This window comes from Lissotriton helveticus, chromosome 12, assembly GCF_964261635.1.
Source record: "Lissotriton helveticus chromosome 12, aLisHel1.1, whole genome shotgun sequence".
NCBI lineage: Eukaryota > Metazoa > Chordata > Amphibia > Caudata > Salamandridae > Lissotriton > Lissotriton helveticus.
This window is the reverse complement of record NC_136073.1, coordinates 630,605,024-630,617,679: the sequence shown is the minus strand read 5'-3', so window position 1 is coordinate 630,617,679 and position 12,656 is coordinate 630,605,024. Positions and strand designations below refer to the sequence as shown.

Sequence of the window (12,656 nt, the reverse complement as noted above, 5' to 3'; positions counted from 1 at the left end):
GGAGGTCTTCCTCAAACCCCGCCGCCATACAAGCGTTTATCAGCACTCGAATTACATGCTCAAGCATCACAGCGTACTCCCAAGAGTAATAAGTCTGTTGCAGAAATCAGGCAAGCCCTTGGTGAATGTGTTTATGACCCAGTCCCAGGCGAGTTTAATATGGTTTTATATTCCGTACGCGTAAGGAGAGTGACCGAGTATCTAGTCACCCTGCCGAATATGAAAGAAGATCTAGACAGGATATATCGTTTCATCCGTACAGGGGATGACCCACAAAGTATTAGTGATGCCATGTCTCAAAGGAAAGCCGAGATTCAGCGCATGATATTAAAGTTCTTAATTAACTGTCTAATAAGAGAACAAGATTACCCGTCTAAAGACCCGGAAGAAATGAAAACTCTAACAAAGTGGAGTGATAATATAGCCGAAGGAAAGCACAATACCATTGGTGCCATGGAGAGTATGTACAAGAAAATCCGTAGAGAGATAATAAAGATACACGAACAGCGTAAAGCAGCACAAGTAAGCGAGAAAGAAAGTACCTCTGATCCTGAAGAGGAAGACGATGAGAATACTGCCAGAATAGCGTATGTAGGAAAACCCAGATTTCCAGATCGCCATTTACGTCTAGAACACAAGTCAATTTTCCATCATCCAGCACCAGAACAAGGTTCCCTAGAACAAGTATTTCAAGCTACCGATCACATTCTGAAATCACGAATCGGTTATAGTGAGTTAAGTACTATGCATGAACAGGAACTAGCCCGATCGGCAGTCAGATGGATTACTGATTCTACCACTTTTCCAGACGAAATAGTGGCACAAATGTTTCTGAAAATGCCCCCAGCCGAGCAGCGACTGGTGGGTATGTATATGATTCAGCACCTCATTACTCTGTATGAGGGTCAGCACTCTGATCCAGGTCCGTTACACGATATCCTGAACGAGTTACTCCAGTACAAATGGAGAGGTCTAGGTACCGATTTAATTAGTGTCATTCTAGAACAGCGCCACAAATATAGAACATTCTTGAACCCGCATTTTGTTCATGTCTCACCCCCAGAAAGTAAATCATTCTACATAGACAGACAGAATCCGTTACGAGAAGTCCACCCAGTCAGAGGAACGGGTGGCGAAATGCAGCGAGTGTTTGTATACACTCCGATCACAAAGATGGAACTCCTTGAAATGAAGAAATTAATTCCCTGTCATGACAAAGATCCAGCAGGGTTCCATCGAGAATTAAAAGACATGCTCCGTATGGGAGAATACACATACCCAGATATCATTAAAATGTTAAAAGTTCTGCTACCCGCAGGGGTGTATGAAAAGCTAAAGGAAAAAGAATGGGAGGTGGGAGAGAAAAAGATAGATTGGGCAGTCCTAGAAGCAGAAGATAAGATACGAGTACCAGGTACTGGTCTTGGAGAGAAATGTAAAGAATTACCAGAATTATTGATTCAAGTTTTACCCAGATTATTAACAACGAGAAAAGAAGACTGGGATGCAATCTCAGCCTGTAAACAGAAACAAGATGAAGATATTAGTGATTTTTATTCTAGGTTTGAAAAGTGTTTTAGTATCAACAGTGGTCTCAAGACAAGTAGTGAGTCATACCCTCACCTTTTTGTTACCAAATTAGTCGAGAATTCAAGTCCACAAGTTAAAAACCGAGTTTTGAAAGTCGAAAGCACCTGGCAAGCAAATACTCCGTCCCAGATGCTCCAGATGCTCCAGTATCACCAGAATAGAATCAGGGAAGAGCAAGAACACGAGAGAAAACGTATGAAAGACACGAAAATGAAAGTACTAGTTGCACAATCTGTTCCTCAAGACAGTCAGAAGAGGGGTCCGAATCAAGCCAGTCATCCTGCAGCTCCCGTTAAAGGGAACTGCAATTATTGTAAACAGCCAGGTCATTTTATAAATGAGTGTGCAGTTCTGAAACACAACATAGCTACTGGTAAGACTAAAGAAAGACCACGCCCGCCTAGACAAGAGCAAGTTTCACAGACTCCTCAGTCACAGAATGCACAACAGACAGTTACAGCACCGCAGCCTATTGCTGCAACACAGCACGTTACATCGCAGATGTACCAGTATGCACAGTCCGAGTATCCAGAGTACCAGCCATATTCATGAAACAGCCTAGAGAGGGAGGTAGGCTTGCCTCTCATCGAGATACCTGTAGATCAAGAAGGTCCCTATGTTCACAGTCAAGTATTAGGGAAAGACAGAAAGTTTTTGATTGATACAGGGGCAAGTAGGACCACAATTAGTCATGCCGAAGTTCCAGGGGCTCCGCTCTCAGGCTCAAGAAATGTTTCCCTTGGATTCTCAGGAAAGCCTATCGTTAATGAGATTTCAAAGCCAGTCACTCTAGAAGTAGGTCCATTGTCCCGTACCACTGATCTGTTACTTACTAAGTCATGTCCAGAAAATCTATTAGGCATTAAAACACTGAAAGAGTTAGGTGCCGTTATATGTTGTTCCCCAGAGGGAATACGTCTGTTCCTACGTGACTTTAAGGGTCACTATGTATTACGAGATTTTGATTCAAGACTGTCTAATGTTCCGCAGCATTTATGGGCGCAAGGTCCAACTGATGTAGGTTATATGCAAATCACACCCTATCGTGTGACTCTCAAACCAGGTGTAGTGTTACCACGAATCAGACAGTACAGATTGCCACCCGAGGCTGTAGCAGCCTTATCCAAAATTATAGACGAGCTCATGGCTCAAGGAGTAGTTGTAGAAACTGACTCCAATGTATGTAACTCTCCTATCATTCCAGTCATGAAACGTACTGATCCGAATGCACCCCCAGTATATCGATTAGTGATTGACCTACGAGAGCTTAACAAATGTATTATTCCGCAGTACCCAGTTGTCCCAGATATCTCTTCCCTATTGACAGCCATTGATTCCGAAGCCACGTTCTTCACTGTCATAGACCTCAAGAACGCATTCTTTAGTGTTCCCATCCATCCAGACAGCCAGTTTCTTTTCGGATTTTGTTTAAATGGAAGGAGCTATATGTTCACACGAGCTCCTCAAGGTTTCACAGAAAGTCCTAGTATTTACAGTCAAGCACTCAAGAGACAACTAGACAATATTCACATGCCAACTGACACTGCCCTGCTCCAGTATGTCGATGATCTACTGATCACAGCTCGTTCTGAACGTGACTGCGAGCGAGCGTCACTCACGGTTCTGTATTTCCTAGCCGAGATGGGGCACAAGGTGTCCCCTTCGAAGCTTCAATTCTGTGTCCAGCAAGTGGTCTACTTAGGACACTTACTGTCCAAGAGGGGTAGGCAGTTGACACCAGACCGTATCCAGCTAATAGCGAGTCTTCCCCAGCCCAGAACCCAGAAGGAGGTACGTGCCTTTATCGGCCTCACTTCTTACTGCAGACAATGGATTCCCCAGTATGCATTTCTAGCCAAGCCACTGATACAGTTAACGACACAGGAGGCAGCCGTATCGACTGTCCTCCCTTGGACATCTGAACATACACTTAGTTTCAATGAGTTAAAGAAAGCTTTATGTCAAGCTCCAGTTCTAGCTACACCGAACTACAGTAAGCCTTTTACACTTTTCGTTACTGAACGTGAAGGTACAGCATTATCTGTTCTCACACAAGACCAAGCAGGACAAAACAAGCCCTGTGCTTATTTTTCGAGCACACTAGATCCAGTCGCCCAGGCGTTGCCTGCGTGCCTCAAGTCAGTCGCAGCCACAGCACTAGCTATCAGACAAAGTGATTCCATAGTTCTCGGACATACCTTGACAGTACAAGTCCCACACTCCGTGGAAGTTCTTTTAAACCGAACACAAACTCAGCACTTGACAATTGCACGTTTAACAGGTTATGAATTGACACTGTTCCAGCCACACATAGAAATCAGACGCTGCAACGTTCTGAATCCTGCTACACTGTTACCATCAGTTAATTCAAATCCAGCCACACATGATTGCGTGGAAGTAGTTAACATTACGACAAAGCCAAGACAAGACCTGACAGACATTCCGTTACCAGATCCTGACCTGACACTTTATGTGGATGGTTCATGTATGAGAACTAGTACAGGAGAACTAGTCGCCGCGTATGCAGTGACTACTGACACCGAAGTTATTGAGACACACCGCATTGATACCCTGTCCGCTCAAGCAGCAGAGCTAGTTGCTCTGACACAAGCCTGTATACACGCCAAGAACCTGAAAGTTAATGTTTACACAGATTCACGTTACGCATTTGGAGTTGTACACGACTTTGGAGTGCTCTGGCAGGAGAGAGGTTTCATGACTTCTCATGGAACCAAGATTCAGCATGGTCTCCTTATTCAAGCTCTGTTAGATGCCATACATTTACCGACATCCATTGCTATTATGAAATGCAAAGCACATACGAAAGTTACTGACATTATTTCCCAAGGTAATGATCTAGCAGATCGCACAGCCAAGCTTACAGCACAGGCTCTAGACAGTTCAGTTAACATGACACACACTCCAGATCTGACTACATGTATGACAGTTAAAGACCCTACTCAAGATGTCATAGATATCCAGTTACATGCTACTCCCGATGAAATCAAGAAATGGTCTGAACAAGGAGGGGTCCAGACAGATCAAGGATGGTTAACAAAGGGTAGGACCACATGGTTTCTCCCCGACTCTATGGTTCAAGTCATCATTAATACCGCACATAGTCCAGCACATTTAGGAGAAAAAGCTATGCTAGACAGTATCCAGAACATTTGGTTTAACAAGCATTTACGAGCTGCAGCCAAGCAGAAAGTCCGTACCTGTATGATATGTTGTCAGTTTAACCCAGGTAAAAGTGTCCCGGTGGAACAAGGTGGTTTCCAGCCTCCTGACCACCCTTTTGAAGTCCTCCAGATGGATTATATTCAGATGGAGCGATGTCGAGGTTTCAAGTATGTCCTTGTAGTTGTATGCGCTTTGTCCAGATGGACAGAAGCATATCCAGTCCCAGATTACACAGCCGCGACCACTGCCAAACAGTTGGTTCGTGAGTTTTTCCCTCGATATGGACTCCCTAGAGTCGTATATTCTGATAACGGTCAGCCATTCTCATCTGAACTCATGAAGCACGTTTCCCTGTTGTTAGGGTACCAGTGGAAGTTTCATTGTGTACGCCATCCTGAAGCAGCCGGTCTCGTTGAGAGACATAATCAGACTCTGAAAATTCGAATTGCCAAAATATGTAAAGATAAGGGTGTGGACTGGCTAGTAGCTCTGCCAGTTGCTTTGTTTTATATGCGCATGGTCGCACATTCCAGATCAGGTCTGTCCCCGTATGAGGTCGTATTCGGCCGCCCCCCTAACATGTGGGGTACTCCTAGACCCCGAAGTATTACTGATGTTTCATGTAATATGCTGACAGATTACCTAGCTTCCTTGATGTCTGCCCTCAACTCATGTCGTTCACAGGTTGCTGCCGCATTTCCAGACAATACCGAGGTGGCACCACATGAAATCGTTCCAGGTTCGATGGTGCTCGTCCGGAACTTTGACAGATCAAGTCCGCTGGAGCCTCGTTGGAAAGAGCCCCGTCAGGTCCTCCTCACCACCCGTACAGCCGTGAAATTGGAAGGACGCCGCGGCTGGGTGCATCTTTCGCACGTCAAAAAATTCTACGGATTAAAGCCGGTCTCCAAAAACATTTCCCAGGATATCAAGACTTGTCAAAACATTGTTCCTAAGGACTGTCCCGCAAATGACATTGATACAACCCCTCCCTTGGTAGAGAAAACTCCGCAGCAGGAGTATAAGCAAAAACTCCGGTCTAGTAAAACAAGTCAGTCAGTTTGATTGTCTAAGTCCTCCCCTAGGTGAAACGGTTAGACTGTTTCTGACATGTATAAAATAGACCCCCATAGTGAGAGAGTTAGTAAAAACTCAAACCGATGTATCGTTTTTCTAAGTTTCATATTATTCATCAGCATTATGATTTCCTGCACCAGTTATGCCTTTTTCCTATATTTCCCAGTTCTTCATGTAAATAAGTCTGCTAATGCTACAGCAGAGCACACGTTTAGTGATCTGCCCCCTCATGAACTGTCCTACCGCCTCGCTATGCGCAATAACTCATTTATCCGCATGTTACATTACTCACACCAGACCAGCAATGCCACTAATTGTTGGGTGTGTGGTCGACTCCCCCCTTTCCAGACACCGAAGGGAGTTCTGCCACTCTTTCCTTATCCTTTTTCACATAATGGTTCGTGTGGAGCATGGTCCACGTTAACGTCATCCTCAACAGATATGTCTTTTCTTAACAGTACATGTTTCCCAGACAAGCAAGGTTTCCCCCACAGAACAGGTTTAGATCTAGAAAATGAAGTGTATAATTTAGGTAACTATTCGTCGAATTTCATGGTCCTGAATGTTCAGTCTGATACTACTCCAGACTCACCTGCTATTTCAGTATTACCAGTCAAAGGCGAATTATGTGTCCGTAATTATGGTTCTGTACATGTAGGACATAGTGATTGTACCACTATTATCAAGTATAGTGACAGTGGGAAATCTATTTTCAAAGCTTCACGTCATTCTTATTTTGTTTGTGGTCAAACCGCATATGTTCGTCTGCCCCTCGATTGGGAGGGAACCTGTTACATTGCCTTCCTACTGCCACCTGTTTTCCTAGCCCCACCTGACTACCATAGGAATTCCTACCTAGTACATACTAGACACAAGAGAAACCTCCCGATTGTCGATTATACTGAAACTGCTGCAGAACAATTCATTGATATTGATAAAGGTGTGTTCCCTTATTTAGGTACAGTTGTAAACAGTAAGCTAATCCGTAGGTTAACAAGAACCCTTGAAGCAGTAGTAGATGAGACTGCCTCCGCTCTAGGTAACTTAACCGAAGAGCAATCCTTTATGAGAATTGTTGTGCTCCAGAATCGTCTCGTCCTTGACGTCTGTTGGAAATGGGATCCCCGGCTGGCCAGGGCTTTCGCCAAAGTCAGTCAGAGACCACCACACCCAAGTCAGGGCAAGGGAGTTACACGCCAAGATAACCCCTTGCCCTGACTTGGGTGTGGTGGTCTCTGACTGACTTTGGCGAAAGCCCTGGCCAGCCGGGGATCCCATTTCCAACATTGGCGGCAAGCGGCGGGATAAGGATTTGTATTTGCCTTGTACCTTAGTAGCAGCTGGCTGCACCACAAAACTCTGCATTTTAGATGACCACATTTTAGGGGATTGTTTTTGAAATTCCATTGTTTCTTCTCCTGAAGAGTGTCATTTGATTGTGTTCAGTACATTTGTCCCCCGCCCTGCTTCCAGAGTTTGGTACCTGTGTCGCTTTTGGTCAGGTTGAGAAGTCAGGGGTGGTAGAAACTGCCTTACCGATCCGAGGGGAGGGTGTGTATGGATGAATGGTGTGTTTTCCTGGACGCATGAGTATGAGTTCTCTTTGATAAGGAGATTGTTGAAGTTTTGGAATCGTGTCCTCTTACTTCAGATTGTTCAGTCCCCTGTGTTGCACGTGTCTGTGATCATCTTGCCAAGATGGAGTCTGCTTTTAATGTCTGGGGTCTGTTTTTGCATGAACTGAGAGAGTTTTGCGAAGAGAGAGACATTGCAGTGAATGAGTCAGACACCCAGTCCCAACTTAGGGGTAACCTGATCCAATGGCAGAAGGATGACTGGGAGCGTGAGCACAGTGAGGAGAGGGCCCGGGTCTCACACCATGAGGGTGGTGGGTCAGAGGGGAGCCCTGAAGAGTCTGAGGAGGAGGGAGAAGATGATAGCACAGGGACGCCAGCAGATAGTGAGGACCCCATAGATAGGGAGTCCCTTGCTGGGTCCAGTTTAGGAGGCAGCGCCTCATCCCTTTCCCTGTCCCCAGAGGAGCTGGAAGATAGGAGGAGAGAAAGGGAGCACCAGCTGGCTTTAGAGAAGCTCAGGTTGGAGCATGCCCAGGCTATGGCACAGCTGGGCATTAGAAAGCAACAGCTGGAGGTTAAGAAGCAACAGCTGGAGACCGAGAGGGTCTTAGCGCAGGACAGGATAGAGGAGGCTGAGAGGGCCGCCACCAGAGGCAAAGTAGCTCTGGAGGGTAGACTATCCCCTGCGCGCAGTGTTGAGTGTCTGGATCCCCCAGGGAGGGTTGGGTCCAGTGGTGGCAGCTATTTAAATCTCAGTCTAGAAAGTCCCAGTTCCCAGAGTATGGTTCCTGTTTCCCCAGAGGAGGAGAATAGGTTGAGGTTTAGGAACCTTAGGAAACCGTCTCATCAGTCTTGGGAAGACTTTGAGGATGACTGTTGTGAAGCCCTGTGTGATTGGGTACGGGAGCCCACGAAATGTGATTGGGACCTATTGTTCGATATGTTACTCAGAGAGCAGTTGCTCAGTTGTTGTTCACCAGGGTTGCGCCAACACCTGTTAGGGTGTGGATTGTCTGAACCATGTGAGCTGGCAGAGGAAGCAGACCGCTGGGAAGGGACCAGAGGTTCTGTAGAGTCATTGGTGAGTGACTCCAAAAGTAGTGGGTCAGGGATCTTCCAGCCCAGCGTGGTGGAAGAGGCTCAGTGTAGCCCAGCTAGGTCCCTGGTTAGTGAGAAGGGTGTAGGGGCTGACTGCCTGGCTCAGTGGAGCAGGAGTCAGTGGATGGCTGAGAGCCCCCAGAGGCCCGAAGCCCTGTCTCAGAACCTGGGTGGTTTCTTGAGGGAACACCAGGTTGGGGACCTAGGCTGTCCTGTTAGCCCAGTTGAGGAGGATCTCCTAGTGAGTAGAGGACCTGGAGTGTCTGTAAACAGAGCTCCTGTGGTTCTAGAGTCTGGCAGTACCGCTCCGGTAGGGAGGGTACAGGAGTCCAGAGTGAGGAGTGATTGGGGGAGTTCCCCAGTGGCTGGACCAGTGGGTCAGGGACTACCCAGTTGGGCTAGGTTCCCGTGTAGTGACCATGGTGACACCACTTCTGGTCTGGGGGATCTTCGCGCACTGTCAGGTGGACAGGGAGCGGGAGATCTGCGCCAGACAGACAGTCACACGACACATGGGCCATGTGTTAGCCTCAGGGGGATTGTGTGTGAGTCCCCAGAAGTCCTGGAGTGCCAGGCAATTGTTCCACCGAAGGTTTTAGACCAGAGGTTGGAAGGCCAGGTTCAGGATCGGCCTGACCTGAAGGGTAGGACGACTGTAACCAGTGTCCTGACCGGTTCTTCTTCCAGAGGAACTTCTCCAGGTGGGAGAGGGCAGACCTCTGGAAGGGGGTGCAGAGGGTGGGAGAGCCCACCTCTGACCCCGGTGCAACCTGAGTGGATAAGTCCTGGGTTGGAATGGCGTTCTAGGGGTACCCCTCGCAGAGGGAGGAGGAACCCTAGGAGAAGAGGTAGGGGGAGGAGAGCCTTCCCTGAGACTCCTGGTCCGCCTGAGGTTGTAGGCCCTAGGCTGGAGTACCAGTGGCAGTCTAGTCCTGTCTTGCAGACAGGAAGAGTGGAGAATGGCTCCTATGTGCCAGGGGTTACTACCCCCCGCTCTGCGAATTGGCATGGACCAGTGGCACCTGGGTGGCCCAGGGCCTGGTCCTGGCCGCGGACAACTTGGGAGTACCAGTGGGGTAGCCCAGTTGGTCCAGACAGTGTGTTTAGAAGGAATCCCATGGGTTCACCGTGGCGTAGAACAGGAGGGTGTCCCTGCAGTTGCGGGCCTGCGTCCGTGTTCTATCCCCCCAAGCAGGGAAGTCCATCACGGTGGTGATTGGTCTCCCCTGCGTTTTGGCTGGAAGGGGGTTATGTTGGACTTTGGCCCTTAGGGCAGGTTCACCCCTAGACTTTTTGCTTGAAATGGTGACCTGGAGATGGTGATTTTTGGATTCTGCGCACTTTCACTGTGTCCCAGTGGAAAGTGCGTGCGCACTCTGAGTGCATGTGCTGAGCTAGGCCTGCCCGCCCATAGGAATGCATGGGGAATGTATGTGTCCCTGGTAGTTCCTGATGCGTGGGGTGTACAGGCTTGAGTCTGGTATGTGTGAACTCGTGAGAGTGAATGCTGCGAGATGGTGTATGCAGCATGTATGTGTCTAGTAGCGAAGCGACATTTCTAGACATGGCTGTACGTGTGCTGTGAGGGTGCTGGCGTGTGATTGGCTGGAGCTGGCTGGCATGCCACGCTCCAGGAAGTCTGGATGGGTCTGCCCGGTGGTGAGTGGGAGATTAGCATGAGTGATGTGTGGGAGGAGTGTACCTGTGTCCTGGATGGGCTGGGTTTTCCCCACACAATGCTGGCTCCGCCCCCCTGTGGTGTGTCTAATGACCCAAGCCCTGCCAGTGAATAGAGAGGGTGGTTGAGGTAAACAGAGTACTCAAGAACCAGCTGCGACTGGTTCCGCCCCCACTCTACACCCTTGAACAAAGGAATGCACTGTATAAAAATGGGGCTGTGTCCCCACAGAAGTTGTTCTCTTCCAGGATCCTGAGGGGGCTGTTGCTGCTGCTGGGCCAGAGGACCGCCACTTGGGCTGTCTCCCTGCCTGGAGACCCAGTGTGCTGGCTCTGGGCCCAGCCCCCCTGCCTTGCTGAAGGACTCTGCTGGACCTTTATTTTACTTATAGCGCCTGGGAGCGCTCTATTTTTGGTCCTCTAGCGCTTGAGAGCGCTGTATTTGGCATTTAGCGCAGGGAGCGCTGTAAATTGCCTTTTAGCGCTGAGGAGCGCTTTGCCTGCCTAGCGAGTGCCCACCTCGCTTATTTTGGTTAATTTGCCCCCTGGCAGGTGCCCACCCTGCCAGGGACCTTGCCGCTATATTTTAAGTTTACCTCGAGGGAGCCCACTCCTCGGTAAACTCATCCCCCGCCTACGAGTGCCTGGAACGGGCCGCCGCACTGCCCGCGACGACCCGGAAGTGCAGGGCCCGTCGGCCAATCACAGCGCGGCCCCGGGGGAAGCGACCGGAAGTCCCGCCCCGCAGCCGCGACCTGGAAGTCAGGCAGGCCGGGGGCAGGAGCGAGGAAACCAGAAGCAGACGGGAGGCCACCCCGTGCTCCGGTGAGGGGAAAAGCCGGCGTCTTTCCTTGTCCCCCCCAGGCTCCCAAAGCGAGGGAGAGCCCGGGGGAGAAGTCTGAGGAGAGCCCCGGGACCAGCGGGAGAGACCCGCCTCCGCTGGAGACCAGCCGGTGAGTGTGGCCGTTCTGGAGGGAGGGGCGCCGGGACACATTGTCGGTGTCCGCCCCCCCCCCCTGCCGCCCTCGGCAGCGCGACCTCGCGCCCACGTGTTTAGAGCCTGAGAGAGGCTCTGGGGGCATTTTCTGTTGGCAAGCCTTGCGAGGCTCGATTGCCGGCACCGCGTCCCGAGCCTAAGAGAGGCTCCAACGAGTGGGAGCGTTCCCATTGAGCCACGAGGTGCCCCGGGGGCACCAGTTGAGTTGGGGCCCAGCGAGGCTCTTGGCAAACTTCATCCCTTTGGGTCCCCAGAGAGGGGGACCCCGCAGCCCAGCGAGGCTGCACCTTTTTGTTGCTGGAGCCCTGAGAGGCTCAGCAGCCCCCCCCTTACTTGTGTAAGAGAGCCTGAGAGAGGCTCACCAGTGCCACAGTGGTGGTTCTTCGAGCCCAGAGAGGCTCCAACGTTGCCCTAACTTCCCCTGCTCCAGTTGCCCAGCACTTTGTGGGCAACTGCCACGTTTAGGCCCTGACATTGGGACACATGGACAGTCACAGGTGGTGACTTGTGAGTGGGGCGCAATGGTATTTTCTCTGCACCTCTGAATGTATTGTTTATGCGTCATGTGCCTTTACACCTCTGAATGAATGTTATGCATTGCATCATGTGTTTTCCTCTTACACCCCTACAGGTATTGTAATACATAGGTGGTTGTTTTCTCCCTAGTACAGGTGGTGCTAGTGAGGTCCTGGTTACCAGTAATTACTGGTTGTGTGCTATTTTGTACTACATTCTATGTACTAAGTGCTATTTCTGAAAGTGCTACTTCTGATTCCTGACAGTGGTCCAGGTGGCCCTGTCTTGTACATATCCCTTGTAAATTCTGCCCGTGCCTCTGGCACATTGTAAAGTGTGTGTTTTATCTAATGTGTTTTGGTGTAATACAAAGGCTATTTTTATATAACCTTGTGTGGAGTTTCCTTTGTGGTGGGCCTTTGGTTGTTGTTGCTGGGGTGCGTGCGCAAATACTTAGCCTACATCGCCTCCAAGTTTAGCCTTGCTGCTCGCGCCACGTTACCTAGAGGGTGAGTAGGGGTTATCTTGGTGTGTAACTCCCTTGCCCTGACTTGGGTGTGGTGGTCTCTGACTGACTTTGGCGAAAGCCCTGGCCAGCCGGGGATCCCATTTCCAACAACGTCATACTGGCCGATAGGGGCGGGGCCTGTAGAGTCCTCGGATCTAGTTGCTGCATTTTCATTCCAAATAACGCGCCGTCTGTTTATTCAGCTATAACCAGACTTCATAAAATTGCCCATCTGTTACACCAAGATCCAGGCACCTGGACATGGTCCGGTTGGTTCTGGAATATAATTTCCGCCTGGGGATGGAAAGTCCTGTCCTTTCTAGGTATTGCAGTAGCGATCATATTCAGCTGCTGCCTCTGTATACAATGTGGCCCTGCGATTTGCGGCATGTGTGCTACCTCTTGTATTCCTAGTCCCAAGCCCCGTTCTAAA

The 12,656-nt window shown here is 49.4% G+C and overlaps 1 protein-coding gene across 1 annotated transcript in view; it reads left to right on the top strand.

Annotated features, from left to right (window-relative positions):
* Window positions 1-12,656, top strand: part of TMEM170A (transmembrane protein 170A) — a 162,269-nt gene that overhangs the window by 70,660 nt on the left and 78,953 nt on the right. The gene's annotated exons all lie outside the window — the stretch shown is intronic.